Here is a 22,187-nt window from a genome sequence, read left to right as displayed (position 1 = left end):
ACGTTTTTTCTCTTGTCTATTTCATTGTGGGGAAAATCTGACTGGTTGTGGGATCGCCAGGATACTAGATTACAGGAACCACTGTGGAAAAATGGTATTTAGAACGGATACCTTTAGTGATGATACTAGAACCACAGCTAGCTTATGGCCAATATGGCCTCGTCTATAGGCACCACAGCTCAAGGGCACCACTGGCCCACTGTGAGGGCTGGCAATGCAAGAGGAGCACGTGCATGCTCTCCCTTTCCTACCTATCCTTGGCCACAGGCTGGTGTCCCTCCCAAGCTTGTAGTTGAATCTTCAGCCCTCCAATCTGAACTGCAGGACTCGGTCTCCCTGTAGGGTACAGACTTCAGCAGTTTGACCATGCAGTTCAGACAGCTATTTGAGTCACACATGGGACTCCACAGAGCAGAGCCCCACGCTTCAAACAGAAGCGTGGGCCAGAAGAAGAAAGAGGTGCCGGGCCTGCAGCAGGAGGAGCTCAGGTGAAAAAGGGAATGGGGGAGTGGAAGAGCAGGGGATAAAGGGGAATGCGGGGGGCAGAACTGGGACTATCACTGGGGGACTGGGGAAGAGCACGTGAAGGCAAGAGAGCAAGGGAAGAACTGGGACTGGAGGATAAAGCAGGGGAAAAATGGGGGCTGGGGTGGAAGAACAGGGAAAGAATGGGGCCTAGAGCATGAGACGAATAGCGACTCCGACACTGGGGGGAGAGAGCAGGGGAAGAAAGAGGACTGGGAAAGTGACCAGGTGAAGAATGGGGACCCAAAGGTGATAGCACGAGGAAGAATGGAAACGGGGGAGAGCAGGGGAAGAATGTCAACCTGCAGAGGAAAAACAAGGCTGTCACTGGGGGACTGGGGGAGGAGAGCAGGTGATGAATAGGAGCTGGGGGTGAAAGCAGAGGAAGAATGGGCAGTGGGCAGGAGAGGAGGGAAAGAGTGAGGACTAGGGAGAGGTGGGAGAGCAGGGGAAGAACGGGGTCTGGATGACTGGGGGGAATTGAAGGGGCTTGTGTGGATTTAGAAGATAAAGTGGAGAAGCAGAGCAGGAACTTGTAGATGCAGAAAGCATGAACTCAGAGAGTGAGCAGGAAATTTGGGGCGACAGTAAGAACTCACATCCACTCACTGGGTGTACCAGATGGAAGTGAGGATGTGAATGACCTGGAGTGCTGGGGAGAGTGAGAGAGGAAAGAGAGTTGGGTGTTATGAGAGAGGCAGTGAAAGAGGGGTCATAGGCTCAGTAGGGGTCAAGAGACAGAAGAAAGGGGCCAGGGAGGAAATGAGTGACAAGGAAGGAGCTGGGGCTGGTGAAGAAATGGGAGGCAGAGGAAGGTAGAAGGTTGGGGAGGGTGTGAGTACAGAGCGTGAAAATGGGGGACTAAGGAGCGAGTGAAAAACAGAGGAGAAATAGGAAGCTGGGGAGGCATGAAAGATAAGGGAATAGGAATGGGTGAGAGTTGGGAATAGGAAGCTGGTAGGTAGGTGAGAGTAAGAAAGAGGGAGACTGACTGGAGGATGAGAGAGGTGAAATTTAGTTATGAGTGGATAGAGAGGCAGAGAAGAGAGAAATGGAGAAAAAAGATAAAAGGAGTCAGAGACAGATGTAGGAAAGAAAGAGAAGAAATGGAAAATGGAAAGGTGATCCTGTAAAATAACTTAAAAGAAGACCTAAGACGAGACCACTATCAAATAAACTGACCATACAACAAAGGAAGAAGAAAAACCCATTATTTTATTTTCAGTTTTTATAGAGAGGAATATGTTAGCTTTCAGAATGTGCATTTCTTATGCCTTTGTATAATGCTCAGAATAGGTGGAAATTCATTTCTAGTTCTAAGAACATAAAAAGTTGTCAGGGTCAGACCGAGGGTCCATCAAGCCCAGCATCCTGTGTCCGACAGGACCCAAACATTAAATAGATCCCATGTTCTGTTTCTCTTTCTCCCTTGTTGCACTGCTCAGAGAGAGTCTGGCTTCTTGGGGTTTCCATTTCAGTTTTTGTTTGCATGTTTCTGCTTCTAATTTATGGTCCCTTATTCTGTCTTAGGTAAGGGTCAGCCTGTGTTCTGCTTGTGTGACTGCAGCCAGAGATTCTGCTAGCACGTAGTGTCTGCGTGGGGCCTGTACTAATATTTGTAGTGCTGCCATTTCATATGTAAGGCTGTTGTATGAGTCTTGAGTGCTAGTACTGTTACAGTTTGACAGTTTGCTAAAAAGATTCTGAGTGTGTTTTTGGCAGGGTTTTGTGGTGTGCCTGCTAGTGAAGAGAGTTTCTTTTGTTGTCAATGAAATCTAGACCCTAATTACATTAATATAATCAAAAATCATACAGTTCAATAGAAGAAATAAAGGCATGGCATTATGGTTTAAAGGCACACACTCCTTTTCAAGCCCCTACTGCTTAACAAGAAAGAGATAATTTTTATATTCGAATATGTTGGGGGTGGGTTGTAGATTTCATAATTATTGTGCACCTCTTAAGAGATTTTTTTTTATAACGAGCTGTATATGAAATTGAATGAAAGAATGAATAAATAAATTATCAGTTGGGCAGAGGATAAGGTTCACATCCATACAGACCTAAGGGTCACACTTTTAGGATCAGGGTCACAATTAAGTTTATTTATAGATTATAAACAATAGTGTTAAATTTTAAGTTTAAAAAAATTTGAGCGCCTCCAAGCTCCTTTTGTACATAAGATGAGGGGTGCACTTTTTTATTTGGCCATAGGTGACAAACTGCCTGGCTACCACTCTGGATGATACTGATGAAGAATGGGAAAAATTATACAAAGAGGAGAGCTTATGGGCCAACTAGATATATCATATATTCTTTTTCTGCTGGCATGTTTCTATATTTCTTATGAAAGGAAAGAAGGTTTAAAATTCTGGAATGACATAGTACCATATAACAATTATGTACAGAGGCAGGAAGATAAAAGTAAAGAAATACACGAAACAAAAAGCAACATTGCAAAGAATGTAGTAGGAAAGGCAGATCAAGAATCTTGGGATCGATTTATAAGCAATATAGAAGACATGCATGGCAGACAGATAATGGCATATTTCCCCTATGAGGAAAGGCTGAAGAGGTTAGGGCTGTTCAGCTTGGAGGAGAGATGGCTGAGGGGGGGATATGATAGAGGTCTTTAAGATCATGAGAGGTCTTGAACGAGTAGATGTGACTCGGTTATTTACTCTTTCAGATAATAGGACTAGGGGTCATTCCATAAAGTTAGCAAGTAGCACATTTAAGACTAATCGGAGAAAATTCTTTTTCACTCAATGCACAATAAAGCTCTGGAATTTGTTGCCAGAGGATGTGGTTAGTGCAGTTAGTGTAGCTGGGTTCAAAAAAGGTTTGGATAAGTTCTTGGAGGAGAAGTCCATTAACTGCTATTAATCAAGTTTACTTAGGGAATAGCCTCTGCTATTAATTGCATCAGTAGCATGGGATCTTCTTAGTGTGTGGGTAATTGCCAGGTTCTTATGGCCTGGTTTGGCCTCTGTTGGAAACAGGATGCTGGGCTTGGTCTGACCCAGCATGGCAATTTCTTATGTTCTTAACTTCTCAAACAAATACAATCTTTTAGGAATGAAATAAAGAAACCTATGATTATTAAATTTCCTTGGGATAAAGGAGATTATGCTAGAGATTTGGGTATCCAAATCTTAAGGGCAAGGGAAAAGAAGCTGATCAAAGACGTGCCAGAGAATTTGCACACATTCAATATATGTTCCCATCATGTGTGTACAAGGAACATAGAGTAATTTTTGAACACACATGCAGTGAGTCCTTACCACGGCTACATAAGGATTTCATCGCACCAGTTTTGGAGAATACATATGTTTACTACACCAAGTTGCCCAGCCAGGATCAAATGATTTTGATGTATGCTCAATCACATTGAAGACACCCATTAACAATAGGCCCTGAGGCAGCTCCTGCGGGAGCGAAACTCGGCCAGAGTCGGGCTTTTTCCAATAAAGGCTGTTTTTTCACCGATCAGCTTGTTTTCCCTTGCTTGTCAGCACTTTGGATCGACTTCCGATTTGTTTCCTGGGTCCAATAAGCTTAAGGGGCCATCAAAGAAGGTGTATTTTGTAACTTCCTCCAGTGATGACGGTTCTTCCATTACCTCTTCTTTTTTATTATTACCTCATTACTGTCTTCAGCCAGTTATGCAGCAGAAGAAGAAACATCACAACCATTCATGGGAACATCAGGCGACTCGGTCTCAGAATCAATACAGTACTTTCAAATATTTTCAATTTGTCCTCTAGGACATTCACACAGAGATGAGACTTTTGGAGATAGGTTTGCCATCTGTGCCTAATATTAAATATGACCCTTTTTCTAAAGACATGGGTTCAAAGTATATAAATTCATTCGTTGGTTAAAGGTTGCTTTATTTCAGGCTACTACCATGTCCTCAATCAAAATTTCATTGGTAATGAGGAAACTTAGACACCACTGGGTCCTTTTGAACATTTGTTGATGGCTTTTGAACAATTTGTCTACAGAGACTTCTCTTTAGTGGAACTGTTCGTTTATTAATTTATGCAGAGCAGAGGAGTTAGCACACAGGTTTCCAGCTGAGAATACATTGATTAATGTGAAACCAGCAGATAATGGAAGTGGAATTGTCATCCAGAATCAGACAGCTTAATTGGCAGAGGCTCAGCATCAGCTTTCAAATCTTCTGTTTTATAAGCCTTTGCAATCTTATCGGACTACAATTATTCAGCAACAAATTTAAAAAACTGTACTTACTAATGGTTTGGACAGTGTTTCATATTACAATTAAAGAGCTTGATTTTCTATTGAAAAACTATATATTTTTTGCCCAATATTCATAAATTGGTTCAATCACCTCTGGGTCAAACAATGTGGCCAGCACTGGCTTTGTGTTGGAGCCACTATTTATATTGATAAATATTTGAGACCTTTGGTGCCAAAAATCTTGTCTCCTAATTTAATTACTGTTCTATCACTTGTCGTGATTATCAACAGGGATGGGTGTTTGTGACTAAGATATTCTTTCATTATATACAAATAGTATGAGGCTATCCAAGAAATAAAGACTAGTTTGAAAACCTATGACTTACAGTGGATACTGTTAGTTTTGGGGGTGAAATTACTAGCATTGCTTTAACTATGATATTTTATTTTTCAGGCTCAAATTTTGCCAGAAAACTAAAGGCACAGCTATAGGGGGCCTTTATGTGGCAGGTTGAAGAGCGAGCGAGCGATCTGTGTATACCTCTTTTTACTAGGCATCAATTCAGATTTAGAAAAGATTTACCGATGACAACTTTTACATTCGGACTGGTTCTAAAGATCATTTGCAGACTTTTATTCAGCAGTTAAATAGTTTGATTCCAAATCTATAGCTTACAGCACATGTTGATCTGCATGAGATTTCTATTTTGGATGTCTCTATTTTCTGTGTAGTTCAGGGAATTTATCCATCACTTTATCACGAGTACAGATCGAAACAACTTGCTCCAGTAATGCAGTCACCATCCGAGATGACTGAAGGATAATATTCCAGCAGGATCATTCTTGTAGTTGAGACATTTTTGGACTAGTAGACTGGAATACAAGGTTCAGTCACATAAGATATGTTTTCATGAATTTACAAAATGGCATCCCTTTAGATTATTAAGCAGATCTTTAAATGATACTTATGTTCCCATCGTGACTTACTTTTAGCTCCTTGCATAAAAAAAGTCTAAGGCCCCATTACTTTTTGTATTACCCTTTCCTACGAAGTTTTATCTTATTCGAGAGATCATGTTGAAGCACCAGCAATTACTTATTGGTCATTTGGGTTTTCAGTCACCCCTTTGTTTTGTGTTTCAGTAGGGGAGGAATTTGAGGTTTCATCTTGTTCATTTTTTTTTAAACCTACTATACTGGAAACACAGCGTGGCCTTTTGGTTCATCAGGGATATGGAAACTGTTCGGTTTGCTGTCATTCACTACATATACAAGTTTTTCAATACCTGCGGTTATTGTTTCTTATATGCTTTTGTCTTGTACGGATGGCAATGCCCGTGCAATTTGCAATAAACAGGCAAAACAAAGGAAAAAATAAAAACAAGAATTGTAGAGCATTTGAATTGAATTTGAAATTTAAGGGAGGAAGTGAAACGATATAATTCTGCCATACTCTGAAAGACTTTCATTTTTTGTTATTGAACAGTTTTGTTTTGTCTCACCAGGAAAACATTTCTTTGTTTGTCCCATCGGAAACAATGATGGATATATCATTGGCAGATTGTACAGCCTAATGGTCTCAATTGGGAAGTGTAGCAGCATGTATTTCTGTAAGACTTAAGTTCAGGAGAATTGCTAGCGCTTATACTCTCAATTCATTTTGTTGATTTACCTTGATAAGTCCATGACTGGTGTTTCCAGAGGTCATGTGATATATTATATCAGGTTTAAATACCTGTGGTTATCTAGGGATCACGTGTTGCACAGTATCAGCTTTAAATGCTTGGGGTATTTGCTTGAGCTCTGTTTAGACAAACTATGGTTGGAGTTGCTGTTATGACTCCTGCCCGCGGAGCTACTCCCCGTGAGCAGGCCTCTCACCTCCGGTGCTGCCTCCTTCAACGCGGCATGGAGCCGCTGATGTTCTTAGCGGCAGGAGCTGCAGTCAGCTCGTTGTCTTCACCGTGGCAGAAGCCGCAGACTTCAGGGTGCCTCTCCGGCATGGCGGGCCCTGCTGCCGTGCCTCATCGCGACTGGGGCCACCGCCATCTGCTTCACCTTCGCGGCCAGAGGCTGCAGTCCCCCGGTCTCTCCTGGTGGCCGGAGCCACCTTCGGTTCCTCCAGCAGCAGCAGGCCCAGCTTCTTCCTAAGGGGCAGGCCCGCGTCTTCTTCCCCTTCTTAAAGGGGTAGGGTAGGTGGGGTCCTCCTGGCCCCACTGGAAATCAGCTCCTCCTGGTTTCCTGTGCCAGCCCTATTTAAGGGCTGCTTCTCCACTTCAGCTTTGCCTTGCATTGGACTTCCTGTCTTCCAGCGCTCCGTCAGGTCTTCGTTGGAGCTCCATGTCTCGTCTGCTTCCTGAGTCTTTGTTGCTTCCTGATGTTCCTAGTCCAGGCTTCCTGATGTTTCACCTCCTGATGTTCCAGGCTTCCTGATGTTCCACTTCCTGATGTTTCCGAGGTTCCGCCCTCCTTCGCTTATTTCGAGCCCTCCTGACCCTCCAGCTTCTCTGGTTCTCCAGATGACACCTTGCTTCGTCATTGGAGTCTCGTCTCAGCTGAATTCTCTTCCTGTGTTTCCGAGTCCTCTTGATCCTCCAGCTCCTGTGGTTCTCCAGATGACATCTGGCCTCATCATTGGATTCCTTTCCTGCGCTTGTCCCGCTCTCCGCGTGGTCCATGACCAGCCTCTTCAGGTTGTGTAGGGCATGCAGTGGGACAGGGTGGTTCACGACCAGCCCATTGGGTCCGCCCGTGTCGGTGGGCTGTGTAGGGCACCCTGAGAGACAGTGCCTATGTCGGAACCTTCCAAGCTTCTCGTCCAGAGTATTCCAAGATCCTCATCCACTTCCAGAGTCTTCTCGTCCATGTCTTGAGTCTTCATTGTCACAAGGCCTCCATCTGCTCTCATCCTCAGTCCGTCCTGCTGCTTATTGCCGATACCTAGCGGCAGGTCCGAAAGGGCTGGGAACGGTCTGAGGACTGTTAAATAACAAACATAATGTTATTGGTCTTCCAGAAGCATGCAGAGGGTCAGACTTTGTCTTCACCCTTGCTGGGACACACCTCGCCAACCCTCGGTGCTGTCTTGGATTCATCTGGGATCATGCTGAGGCCCAAGGGCACACATTCCCCTCAAGTTGGGATCGCTCTTCTAGCGTTCCCTAACATAACAGTTGCTTTAAGCTGTGTGTGTTTGTAAGTATGTTTCCCATTCATTTCTGTAGCTTTTCTTATGAATAATATTGTGAAATTCTGAAATAAATTATCTGTTTTTTGAAATTTTCATCACAATTTTATATATTTCTTTTGTATAATTATTTCAGTTTTTCGAAATATTGGTAACTAAGGACTTTTTTCTATATTGGTATTTATTGTCCTTGATTTTTGACAGTGTGTGGCCTCCTCATTTTGTACATATTAACTTATGAATTATCTAAATAGTTCTGAAAGAGATCAAACACAGATATATGCAATACAAAAGGATCAATGTGGATCAAAATACAAAACATTATAAACGTTTAGGGGTCAATTTTAAAGGAGCACATGTATGTCCATGGGTGCGTGGTTCCCAGTGCGCACACATAGAGGTGCCTATTTTATAACATGTGCACGCCGGCACGTGCATGTTTTTTTTAATCTGATGGTACATATGCAGGCATCCCATGACTCGCACACGTAGGGGGGAGGGGGGGATTTTACAAAATAAAGCGCGGTAACACAATCAGGCCTCCTTCAGTTCCCTCCCAATTCACTCCAGTTCAGGAGATGACTGTCACGCGCATGTTATAAGATCCAGGGTTGGTGCGCGCAAGGGGGTGCACACTTGTGCACGCCGAGCCCTAGGGGAGGCCCGATGGCTTTTCCCGTTCCCTCCAAGGCCGCTCCAATTTCGGAGCAGCCTTGGAGGGACTTTTTTTTTTGGTCCCCCCCACCTTTCCCTCCCTTCCCCTATCTAACCCACCCCCCAGCCCTACCTAAATTCCCCCCCACTACCTTATTTTGGCGAGTTACGCCTACCAAAAGCAGGCGTAACTTGCGTGCGCCAGCCAAGTGCCAGCATGCCATGTCTCGGCACAGGCCGCTGAGCTGGAGCACTCGGCCACGCCCCCGGACTGCCCCTTTTTCGAAGCCCCGGGATATACGAGCGTCCCGGGGCTGGCACGCGCAGGGGTAGGTTTTTGGGGGTTACGCGCATAACCCTTTGAAAATCTACCCCATAATATTTTTGTGGATGAGCAAGTTATATTATATAGAACTGAAAGTGAGCTTCAGAAGTTAATTGATCAAGCAACGCTGTAAGTATTATAATCTCCAAATATCCTTAAAGAAAACAAAGGCAATGGTATTTAAAGGAAAATGACTTATTAGAACCAACATTATTATTGACAACTAAGTTCTTGAACACGGTTTGCATTTTAAATTGTCTTGATTATGACATTACTTTTAGTTATGGCAATGATATAACCGATTATTTCTTCCAAATCTATTCAATTTGTGCTACCATCCATAGTAAATAGAAAGGGTAATTTTCAATGTGGGAAAAGTCTGCAGGTACTTCTTACTCGCAGACTTGTCACAGATTTTTAAAACAAAAGTGCCTGTATGCTGTCACTTTGAAAATTCCTGGAAAAGACTCGCAGGAAACTCCACTGCATAGTTACATCAGTTCCTGGCACGGCATAACTTGTGCGTGTGGATTTACACCCACAGACAGTAACTTTAAAACAAGCGCTCGGGTGCCCATACACATGTCTATGGGTGCATGAGAGGACATGTGCTGAAATTTAAAATCATGTGCGCACGTATAATTTAAAATACGCCTATTGCACATACGTGCGCTCCTAATTTGAAGCTATTATTCAAGCAAACGTACTTCGTGTACCTTCCTTAGGACTTTGTCAGCTTTAACACGCGCAGGTAAGTGGATTTTAAAACGTGCTCGCGTGAAGGATATTCCCAGTTTTACCAATTAGTCCACCAGTTTGCCCAATCCATCTCGAGGTCATCCTGACCCCCTCGGGTTCTTCGGCCGGCACCCCACCCCGTTGACCCAGACCCCTCACACGGTCGTTTTAGGCCTAGAGATTTATGCAGACATGCACCTCATCAAGAGCAGAAGTAAACATGGGCGGCTAACAGCCTGCCATGAGCTGCGGCCACCAGATTTAAAATATGGATTTGTGTGTGTAACTGTTTGGCCCACCCCAGAATGCCCACGACCCACCCTAACTCCACCCCTGTCTTATTTACTCGTGTCCGTGTATATCTGCACTTTATTTGCGGCTTTTAAAATACTCGCTGCTCACGCGTGGCTCAGGTACTAGCATATATGAGCCTATTAACATGAGCAATGCTTTTAAAATTCATTCTTTTTTTTTTTTTTTTTAATCAAGTTTGCACATAAATCCCAACTTTCTACCCCCCATTCAACACACACACACCACATACACACACTCCCAGGAATGCCTGTTTTTCACATACACAAAAGTACAAGCAAAATCAAATTACATGCAAGACCAGCAAATTATAGAATGAGCCATGTAGGGGCATGAAACTGCATTTTATGCAAGTAAATAGCTTTGAAAATTTAGCCCTAAAAAGAGAAAAGCAGAAGAAACAAAATTCTATAAAGTCATGGAGCACCAATCCTATTCCTATTGGTTTATACATAAATAAATGTATTAGCAGAATTCAAATAGCTAAAATGTAAAGTTTAAAGATCGGGTAAAGGATATAATGCACTAGGATTAGGAATGAAGAAATGTGAAAAAATCCTAAATATTTATTCTGTGAAATAAAAACTCAAATATTATAAAGAACATGGAAGATTCTTCAGTATCAATCTCCAGGAAAAAAAGATCCTGCACACCTAGGCAAAAATGGATTGATCTATAATCCGGCTCCTCCTTTTTCAGTTAACACTGATTTTCACCCACAAATTTCCGGATTTTTCCCCAAAGGTGACATTTTTGGTTCAAACTGATTTTCACCCCAATTTTAGGCTGAACGAAGAGCAGCTCCGGAGCTGTGGAGGCAGCATTTCAAGGCCTCCTGCCACCCGCCCAAACTTCTGAAAGTGCTGGCTTGGATGTGACATCCCAGGGTCCTGCCTTCCCCCCTCCCCAATCAGGTAAAGTGCCTGCTGTCTGCTGCCCACCCCCACCTCCCAGCGCTAGGCAGTCTGGTGCTGCAGGGCGCAGGAGCCTGGAGACACCTCCCCTAAGGATGAATGCTGCTGCAGTGGGGGGAGGGCAGGGAGAAAGGAGGACGCGCGGGGCAGAAGGATGGGAGTAGAGATGGGGGGTGAGGCTGAATGACTGGAGTGGGAGAATCTGCTTAATACTGTTTTACACTACCCTGGCTTCTGTCCACCAAAATGAACTCCAATATTTAATCCAGAAAAATATGGAGTCTTTTTTTTTTCCCCCACTGACTTTCTCCTGTTTTTTGTTCTTATCATAAGAAGTCCTGATAAATTCCTGGGACAAATAAAGAAAATGGGGGCCTAACGCTTCAAGGCCACGCTGGTATCTGTCATTTCAAATGACATTTGAAATGACAGATACCAGGAAGTGGACAGTTATGTTCCCAGATGCTCAGCAAACTTTCCCCCAGCCCCCGCTTACCTGCCCTGGCCCCGTCCGGTCTCTGGTGCAGCACCAGTCCTGTCCCCTCCTCCCGAAGCAAAAAAACCTGAAAAAGGAGCAAGGCTCGGGCCTGCTATGGTAGTCCCTTCTCTCTTCTCCTCTCCTCCCGATTTCGGCGCTCAAGGCAGCCAGGTGGGTGTGCATTCATGCAGGCAGAGGGAGCCGGCAGCGAAAGCGGCCTCAGACTCCCTCTGCCTGGATGAATGCACGGCCCCCGCCGGCAGTGAATGAATGCCCGTGCGATTTCGGCGCTCAAGACAGATACCAGCATGGCCTTGAAGCGTTAGGCCCGCGAACCCAGGATACTGTATAGGCGCTCTATACCGTAAAATGGGTTGCGCGGGCCTAACGCTTGCCTAAGGCTTCGCAGCCGCAGCATGCATTTGCATGCAATTTGAAGAGAGTATTGAGCGGTAGGTGAAGAGAACTGTGCGTGCGGGGAACGAGGGTGCACCTGACACTGCCGCACTGTTTCTACCGCGGCCTTAGAGTATCGATCTGACAGTCAGGTAAAGGCTGTAGCACTGTCCAGGCTGATAGCAGGATCACGGTGGTGCATTCTTAAAGCTGCTTTACTTTCTTCACAGTAAGGGGATCTTATAAAACTGCTTTATTATATTTAGAGACTCCCATAATCAGGACTGCCTCTATTTTTCATCATTCATAATGCTGTAATCCTAAGAATTTAAAACTTATGTTAGCTTTTGTGCAGTAACCATCCCATAGCTTTTATAGCAAATGATGAATTGGTACCGGGGTAGGCAACTCTGAACCTGGAGTGCCACAAAATAGGTCTGCTTTTCAGGTAGAGACCTCCGTTTTCAGTTTTAATTTTATTTTTCCTGGTAATTTATCAGCGTTTCTTATAATGAACAAAAACAGGGAAAAATCAGGGGCATTAACTCTTGTTTTTGTTCATTATAAGAAACGCTGATGAATTCCCAGCAAAAATAAAATTAAAACTGAAGACGAAGGTCCCAATTTTCAGGATATCCCGAGAAAGTGCCCCTGAGCGCGCAGAGCCTATTTTGCATAGGCTGGGCGACGTGCGCAAGCCCCAGGACACGCGTATGTCCCGGGGCTTTGAAAAAGGGGCGGGACCGAGGCCTCCAGCACAGCAGCTGGGCCGGGGGATGGCGTGCGCAAGTTACGCCTGCCAGAGGCAGGAGTAACTATTGAAAACAAGGTGGGGAGGGGGATTTAGATAGGGCTGGGGGTGGGGGGAGCGGAAGAAAAGTTCCCTCCGAGGCCGCTCCGAGGGAACGGGGAAAGCCATTGGGGCTCTCCTATGGCTTGGCGCACGCGCAAGGTGCACAAGTGTGCACCCCCTTGCGCGCGCCGACCCTGGATTTTATAACATGCGCGCGGCAGCGTGTTATAAAATCAGGTGTACATTTGTGCACGCAGGGTGAAGTCCTCTCTACATCTTCAACAGAGACCGACGAGGGTTTTCCTCCTTCACGGCACTGCAGACTCTACCTCAGAACAAGGGTCCACGCTCTGGTTCCTAACACGCGCGTCCCAGGGCTTGCACGCGCCGCCGAGCCTATGCAAAATAGGCTCGGCAGGCGCAGGGGCAGGTTTTCGCGGTTACACGCGTAACCCTTTGAAAATTCACCCCTTAATATTTTGTTTGTTGGAGGGCAGTGTGTGCTGATGCGCCCCCTGAAGGATGCTGTAGTACTTAGGTCATTCTACCTGGCTTCAGGAAGTTGCATCCAAGTAACCAGACAGATAAGATTAACAACTGTCTCCTTATTATCCTCATAGAGCAAGCCAGTCAGTTGTAGTTTAATCCTCTCTTCTCCCCATCATCCTAATGCATTTGTGGATGTGTGTAGCTCAATATTTCCTAAGAATGGGATTGTAAGGGGTAGACAGGCAAGGTAATACAACCAAGTAAGATGGAACCAATCAGTAACTCTACAGACAGGAGTCAGAACCAAGGTTCAAAGTGACCCAATGCTGTTTATTTCAAAATAATAAGTTTTTCCACAAAACAAAAGCAAAAAGCCGATACATACAGGAGATTAGATATAAACCATCCCAAAAGTTTCTTCCAGTTTCAGTCCTCCTTCTCTACTGTCTCGAGCTCAAGAATACAGTCTGGAGAGAAAAAAAATATGAAATTCCCTTGTGCAGTTTACAAATCATCACTCATATCTGACAGTTGATCTGAGTAATGTGGTAAAGGTTTTTACACCTATTTTTATATCTCGGAGAGTGATTCTTAATAATTTATTAAAATGATGGTTGTATTTGTGTTTAATTTCAGATCCTCCTTCCGCCGACTCTGAACCGGGCTTTCATGATGCAGAGCTGGAGGACTGCTGCAGTACAATGCCAGCCAGGGAAAGCAGGAAGCAAATACAGCATGTTCCTTGGCATCTTACTGCTTTCACTAGCACACCGGGCGGGGGGGTGTGCACCTGCCCACATCAGCTGCTGCAAAGCCCCTTTATAGAAACCATGTGAGAGAAAGAGCCCTAGGACTGAGAGCCCAGGGTCCCAGTTCAAATCCAGGTTTTGATTCTTAAGCATGGGCAAATCTCCCTCTGCATCGAGTATCCCCTTAGATTGTAAGGTCTCAGGAACCGGTAGGCAATTCATTGTAGGGGGTGCTATAAAAACGGTAGAATAATTTAGATCAAATATAAACTATTCAGCTCACCATTATATTTTATCTGAATATACACTGTAGGCCAATAAAGCTTTTTTGGTACACCTTGCATGGTTTAAGTACTCTTAAGCCTGCATATTAATGAGCTCTACCACAGATTACAATTCAGGGGATGGGGGGTGGGGGTATATTCTGCTGTTTCTGGGACTGCCATTCCAAGCCAAATACTTTTACCGTTACATGCAGAGTTTGGGGGGAATGAACTTTACTCCTCTCTAATACTGATTCTGCACTGGCGTGGACTGCACCAAACCTGTAATCCAGCAGCCAGCTAGCAGAGTCCTAGGGGCTTATACTGCACCCAGGATGCTAAGAAACACCGATGCCCTTCTATTGTTTTTGCTGTTTTTCACCAGAGGGAAATAAGAAACATCTGAGAGTCCTTCTGAATGCCAGTGACCAAAGTGAGTAATGACCTTGAGCAGCACTGCTGGCTCACGGATAGAAAAAAAACCCCACTTATGTTGCTTCCATAGATCTCAATTGAACGTAAGAGAGCTCCTACGCCCTAGCCCCCTCCCTCCCCTATCTCCCCGCCCTTCACCACTGCTCGGGATAGAAATGAATGCAGCATTCCCCAATGAAAATCTGTCTTCAAAAGGCTGAACATCCACTCATCCATCACCATGATATATGACCCTGGTCTCCTCAGGAACCTAAGCCACACTGCCATGCCTAAATATCATTGCCCAACCTTAAAATCTCAATCGCAGTGGCAGTACCAGCCGTCAGCTTTCCCATGTCTGTCTCACTTCTTCTTCCTAGATTGGGAAAAAATATACTTTCATATTTGCTTGGCACACTCAAAGGATTGGAGTCTTGTTTTCTTTTTAGGTTTAGCTACTCACCTTTTCAAATCTGACCTCAAGGCAGTAGGAATTTCTCTGACCCAGAGAGCTTGCAATCTGTGGCGCCTGTTTATTAAATATTTTCCCATAATTGCAAGATGGGAGAAAGCCTTTAGTAAATATATTTGTACATGAGGCAATGGAAGGTGACGTGACATGCCATGCCCATCAGTAAGAGAAACAGGATCTGCTCTAACCACTAAGCTCTTCCTCCTGGTGTATACCTGTGGATATGTCCATGCCTCTGCCTTTTAAATCTCTTCTGTACAAGTGGCATTCATAAGGAAATCAGAAAAAAAATGAAATGGGATACTAGCAAAGGTTTTTAATGGGATCATTAACACATGAGCACTTCAAGATTGTTGCTATTATTAGAGGTATCTATAAAGGTGCTCTGAGCAGGGCATCTTTCAGTACTATAAACATAGAATAGTAACTGTTTACTCCTGGGGAATTCTGCATTGTGCAGGATTTTAGCAAAAATTCCCCTCCCATGAAGAATTCTGCATTTGCCTCACAATCAGGGACAGAGAAGCAGCAGCAACCGCAGTGGAGACCTTGAGGGCCAGAAGAGAAGAAGAAATACCACTGGTTTCAAATGTAAGCGAAAAAGGAGCAGCAGTAGGTTGGCCTATGCGAACCAGAAGAGAACTGGAAGAGTCAGAGTTGCTCTATGCAGGCTGAGCCTGCAGTGTCAGTCTTGGCCTGCACAGCCTGAATAAAGGAGGCCATCAGCAAGGGTTGGTGGAGCCTGAATGAGAGACAGACAGACAGCAAGCTTGGGAGGGAAGGTAGAAGAGAGCTGGGGGTCTTACTCAAAAGGGGGTGGCAGACGGGGAGAAAGCTAGGGATCTTGCCAGGGGGAGGGGGAACTTTTGCTCTGGCCCTCCAGAATTAAAGCTGGGGGTACAGATAGAGAATTGGGGGTCTTGCTGAAGAGGGGGCATATAGAGAGAAAGCTAGAGAGTCTTTCTGGGGCGAAAGGAGAAAACTGGGGGAAGCAAAAACAGTGCAAGTTGAGGAGGGTTTAAAGCCTTGTGGAGGGCAGAGCGAGAAACTGGTGGCCTTGCGGGGGGAATGTAAGCTGAGGATCTTCCTGGGTGGTAGGGGGAGAAAGACAGAATGGGGGTGGAGGTTTGAACCCACTAGGTCAGAGAGAGAAAGCTGTTGGGGAATCGGGGATAAGGAATGGAAGGAGGGGTGAACCCTGGGAGAAGGGACAGTTAGTGAGTGACCTAGTGGATTGACCCGAAGGGGAAGAGAGATCAAGCATGGGGAAGGGATTCAAGCCCTTCCCCATGCTTGAACTGGGCAGGATCGTTGAGCCTGGGGGCGGGAGAACAAGCTGGAGAGGTCAAGCCTTATGATGGTAAAATGCTGCACAAAAAAAAAAAGTTTAATTCTGCATCTTTGAGTAATAACTTTTTTCTGTCTTGCATTTTAATTAATTCTCAAAGACTGTGATTATGTTGTGCTATCTAAACAAATAAAGTCTGCAGGACTTTTTATTTCTTTGGTGCAGAATTCCCCCAGAAGTAATAGGAGGAGGCAATGCAAAGCTATTAATCAATAAGGAACAGTAGCTTGAGATCTATTTAATGTTTGGGTAATTGCCAGGTTCTTGTGACCTGGTTTGGCCACTGTTGGAAACAGGATACTGAGCTTGATGGACCCTCAGTCTGACCCAGTATGGCAATTTCTTATGTTCTTATATAAACAGAAAATAAAGAAAGAGCAATTCTAGGCCAGATGAGACAGGAAGGTTTTGATCCTGAAGGAAGAAAGGAAGGGGTTGCTACCCCAGGGTGAGAAAGATTGGAAGAGAGAGCACTGCAATCTTTAGTGGCTAGACTAAAAAGAAAAGAAAAGCACTCTGAACATGAAATCCCATTTGGTTAGGGAAGGGAAGAACCAGCCTCTGTTAAAGCGGATAGTAAAGTATGACATAAAATCTTGGAAAAAGAAAATTATTTTCAATCAGCTTACATGATTAAAAAAAGGTGCCACTGCCTTTCGCAGCCCAAGTAAAATAAAAAGGAAGTTATCCAATAATTTGCATGTGTTAATGCTTCCAAAACAAATCACCCAGGCAAGAAACTGTACTGCTGATTTTAAGAGCGCTGGCTTCCAGTCAATTTAATAACGCCATAAAAATTCTGCAGCAGAACAGAATCGTAAGATGGGGCCTGGAGAGCCCAGAGCCTCAGATTAAGGGAGTTACAATGATCCATGGGCCAAATATACTGAATGCGTACCCACCCCATTTTGGGTCTATGCTTAATTTATCTGGTCCATATATGTGCTGGAAAACTCCTGTACTGCCAGGTCTCTACTAAAAAGTCTCACAACCTACCAAGACTCCAGCTTTCCCCAGTACTCAGTATTGCAGCTAGAAGAAACCTGGTTTTTTGTTTTGTCTTTAAATGTAGACTTTATATAAATCCCCGTCCCCCCTACACAGCACTGTACAAGTTCATTCAAATCCAATAGTCCTCTTTCCAGAAATGAAGGAGTAATTCATCCCTTGTTCTTTCGATTCTTTGTTGCAGTAGTGTGGAAATCTCCTATGTTTAAACCCTCATGCTTCCTGTTTTTTAAACAGCAAATGAAAGTTACCTAAAATCAGGCGGTGAAGAGGGCAATTTTATAAAAGCAGTTTACACAGATTAAAAAAAAAAAAAAATTTTCCCCACACTTTTAAAATTGCCCTCATTCACTAAACGTAAAAGCTTGTGCGTTCCTCCACAACCTGCACATTGCTACGTGCACTGAGAGGATGACTTCCCGGTGCGTGTTCAGGTCGGGGGTCAGGCCCGGTGTGATCAGGTGTGCAAACCGTACAATTGCACAGGGTGGCACACTCGGGGGGGGGGGGGGGGGGGGGAGCAGCGTCAGGAGCAAGAAAAGGCCCGTGCTACCGCCGGCGGACCTGATCCCACCGGTGGTGGAAGAAGCAGGAGGCCCATGCAGCCGCACCTGCAATGCACAAGATGAGGATGCAGGAAGTGCTAGCACCGCGAGTGTTGAATTACCGTGGAGCCAGCATACAGGAGGAGGTACAGAACGCTGCTCTCCCCAACGAAGAAGCTTCAGACTGGCACCAGCAGCAGTGGAGAAGGAATGACCCGGGGACCCTGCCTGCCTGATCTGCATGTGTGAATGGGAGCCTGCCTGAGATGGGTTTGTGTGAGTGTGTGTGAGAGAGAGAGTGAGTGTGAATGGAAGGTTGCGGGGGGGGGGGGGGGGGGGGTGAGAGAGAGAGAGCGAATAGAGCTGCAGGTGGATACCAACCTGCCGGCAACCGAAATGAAGAGGAGGGCCCAGGGCCGCTGGCAGATCCCAACCAAAGAAGAGCTGGAGATACCTGTGGTTTTGTCTAAGAGGAAGTGTATGTGTGCATGCGTGTGTGTGTAAATATAAGAAAGAACGGAGAAAGTTTGTGCATCCCACTCCCACTAATCCATGACAATCTCAGGGTGACTGGAAATCAAGTTTCCAGGTATGGAGAGCTTGAATTTTTAAAATCCTTTTTAGATTTATTTTTCGGGTGTTATTTAATGTGTCTGCTGATTTGAAATATTTTATTGGTGTTTGGGACATTTTTAAAAAAATTGTATGTGAGACTTTAATTATTTAATCTTTTATTTATCATCTATTTTTGGAATATTATTATTAGCATGTTTTTACTGTTATGATTATGTATTTATTTTATTTTTTGATTTTATTTTTGATGTTTGAGGAATGGTGATGGTTCTAGTTTTTATTGTTCCACTGCATAGAGTCTGGCTTCTTGTGGTTTCCAGTTCAGGTTTTGTCACTTTTATATTTCTACTTTATGGTTGCTCTATTCTGGATTTGGTGAGGGTCTGTTTATGTTCTGCATGTGTGACTGAGGTAAGGAATTCTCCTAATACGAAGGGTAGTAGTAGTGTTTTAGGGCTTTTGGAGGGTCAAGCTCACACACAACACACATCACAATAGACCTAATATCATCGTGGGTTCCAAGTGTGTTGGCATCACAGCAGTGCATGTAAATATTACGGAAGTGATATTTTTACCTCAGAATAAGGCACGTTGATATTTTTCATGTAAAATATTATTATAACTGTGTGTGGAGCGGGAGAAGGAGGGTGGTTGAGGGGAGACTTTGTGCAAGAATACAAGGTTCGCCTAAGGCACCTAACACCTGGGAGGGAGGGGCAGATGGTATCAGTTTTCAAAGAGGGGGGGGGTGGAGAGAGCAGCACAGTAATTGTTCACACAAGGCAGAAAAAAAAGCTTGTACCAGCCCTGTCGGGGGTAATGTGCGTACACCCTAAAATACATTTTCAGAGGTTTGCACACACTTTTCCAGCAAAATTCCACCCCCATAACTGTGCGCACTATGCCCCCCCGTGGCACGCTTCATAACGAAAGTACAAGGGCACGTTCACTTTCACCATTGGTGCAAAGCCTGTGGGTGAAAAGTGTGCCTGCTCGTTGCCCCAGTGTGAACAGTTTACAATGGTCCCTAAAACTAACAATGCTTTTCTCTTTTTCGTTTCTTTCTTTTTTTTTTTGTCCATCAAACATCGAGATCAAGGCAGGGAGGCAGCAGCAGCAGAGCAAAAACAGCAAATCAGATGGTTACAGAGGAGTGCTTCAGGGAGGGACATGGGGAGCAGGCTGGGTCTGCACGAGTTTTCAACCAGATCCCTACCCAGGGGCTGCACCAAAAACTACTGATGCATTGCAGATAAAAATGCAGATCAGCCCGTCACACTGGCAGCCCGCCCCAGTATGGGGGGGAAAGGCTTCTGCTCCTCCTTGGTTTCTACCCTGCTGAGCCCTGGTTACATTATTTCAGCGCAGCGAAAGCATCTCAGCAACCGGAATGGAAATAGTGAGAGGTTTTTAATAAGGGAAATAAAATTGGAAGCAAATCTCTAGGCACTTGAAACGTACCTGCCCCACTGCACACTTGGTACTAAAAATGCATTCTCGATACTTCAGAAAAGCAACAGTCACTATGTCAGATAAATCTTGACATCAATCTGCTGCTATAAGTCTTATATGTATTCAATGTCCTTTAAAAAAAAAAAAAAAAGGAGGGGGAAGCAAGAGAAAATAAAGGTCTCAGTTTGTAGACATGCACTTTCAAATATAGGATTCAGTCGTTCTTTAACTCACGCGATCCCTCAGCATTATGGGATGAACATTGTATTTCATTGGATGTGGATCCTGGGTTGAAGAAGGGCCTAATCCACGAGGTGCATATGAAGCCTGTGACATTTTAACATTGTGCTGTTTGCTTGTCTCTCTCTGTCACGTGCCCAATTCCTGATTCCTGGAAATCATCCAACCTTTTTATCATCCTAAATCTGGATTAATCACTCAAAATCCTACTACAGTCTGAGTGGATTTTGGAAATTTCAATATATCATGCCCATCTCCATTTCTGATTTAAGGGATGAGTGACCCAGATAGTCTCTAGAAGGATCTTATTTCATGCATCGGAAGTGAAGCCCCTGATCACTGTTCTGCATTATATGCCAGAAGAATAAACAGCAGGCAGCCCCCAGTCAAGAATGCATGCCTGCTTATTTGAAAAAAAGTTTGTACCAACTGTAGACTCCTTGGTGAGGTTGAGCAAGTCACTTCACCCTTCCTTGCCTCGGGGGTCATTCACTAAGCTGCGGTATTTTTCCCCCAAGGGAATAATATTGCAACAACAAAAAGCCCCCTTAACATGTCATGGTGACCCAATGCACCCCTAAAAGTAATGTAAAAACCCTGAGGGACCTCACTAGACGATCCGGGATATTTTGGTGAGTTGGGGGGGAGGGGGGGCCATTAGACCACTAGGGCTTTTTTTTTTTTTTTTTTTTGCCAAAAAGGGGGGTGGATCCAGGGGTGGGCTAGTGTGGGAGTCCACTGGATCACCAGGACTACCTTCCTGAGTATGGGGAAAGGCTGGGAGGGTGCAAGTCCCAGCCTCTGAGACCAGATGATTTTAGAGAAGGGGAGGGGGGGGGGGCAGGCTCGCACAGAGACTACAAAATTCTTTTTTTTTTTAAATTTTACACAACAGCTGCCTCCAAGGGCAGGGAGTCTATGCAGACCCACAGAGTTTGCACCTATTTTTGGGAGGGTTACTAGGGGCTGAGCAGCTCCTTTAACATGTGGCCCTGGGAGCCTCAGGACGTTGTAGCTAACTTCTAATCAAATAACGTGGCTTGTGAACTTTCAGAAAGCTGTGTTATTTGATTTGCATCAATTAAGGTGTGGATGAGCATTAGCATGCATTTTCATGCTAACAGTCTCATTTAAATATGTGACTTGCCAATAATAAAGATATTTGAAATATCTCATGTTATCCTTTCATTAAGCCATCTGTTGCACGAAAAACAGTTCTTTTTTCCCGCACGGTAAATGGCCTAACGCTGCTCAATGAATGACCCTCCTTAGGCTGTGAGCCCTCTGGGGACAGAGAAATACCTATAGAACCAAATGTAATCTGCTTTGAAGTGCCTGAAAAAGCGGAATATAAATCAAATAAATAAATAAATCTGCATCCATGATCCATAGGGACGTGCTGTCCACTTAAAAGGACATGAACACATCAACAATATTCCTTCTCTCATGTCGTGTTATATCTCATCTGATATGACACAAAACAACTAAAAAAATATTGTTTATGGCGTTTATGCCATTTCGGCACATTCTTTTCACAAAATTCACCAATCTACTTGCTTTGTAAGAAAGATATGCAAGTTCAAGCACAACAAACAATATTCATTGGAAACCGAAATAAAAAACCAAACAGACGATTTTCTTTCCATCTAGAGATCTGCATTCATTTTCATAGTGGCTACATTTGCATTTAGATGAAGTTGCTTGCATGGTTCTGGTTACCAGCAGTCTGTCACTAACTGTCTTCTTAGTCGAACAAAGGGCCCGATATAATACATTGGGCTCAGTAGAGTGCACAGTTTTACCCTCAGTTGTCTGCACATTTTATGTGGGCAAAGTGTACTCCTGATGCAGCAAGGAATTTTGCACGCAAAAAAATATGCATAAAAGTTAGCGCCCTGGCATTTAAATCCCATGCTAATGAAAGCATTAGCTATTACTCCCCCCACCCCCCCAAACACACACATACATACTGCAGAGAGGTGCACTGGCTTAACTCCCGTTCTCCAAGCGCTACCAATTATACTCCTAGTCACAAGCGGAGTAACGTTTACAGCGCTTGAGCCAATCCATGGGCAGAAGCAGGAGCTCTGGTGTCAGGGCCTGTAG

At 44.4% G+C, this 22,187-nt stretch overlaps 2 long non-coding RNA genes across 2 annotated transcripts in view; both read right to left on the bottom strand.

The window, feature by feature from the left end:
- Window positions 1-22,187, bottom strand: part of LOC115092789 — a 71,406-nt gene that overhangs the window by 2,428 nt on the left and 46,791 nt on the right. The window lies entirely within an intron of this gene.
- Window positions 13,390-22,187, bottom strand: part of LOC115092792 — a 38,496-nt gene continuing 29,698 nt past the window's right edge. The window contains exon 3 of the long non-coding RNA XR_003857082.1: window positions 13,390-13,484. This is a non-coding gene — a long non-coding RNA (uncharacterized LOC115092792). The remainder of the gene's footprint in view (window positions 13,485-22,187) is intronic.

This window comes from Rhinatrema bivittatum, chromosome 5 (assembly GCF_901001135.1).
Source record: "Rhinatrema bivittatum chromosome 5, aRhiBiv1.1, whole genome shotgun sequence".
NCBI classification, from domain to species: Eukaryota; Metazoa; Chordata; class Amphibia; order Gymnophiona; family Rhinatrematidae; genus Rhinatrema; species Rhinatrema bivittatum.
The sequence above is the reverse complement of the archived record's forward strand: the minus strand, read 5'-3'. Positions and strand labels throughout refer to the sequence as shown.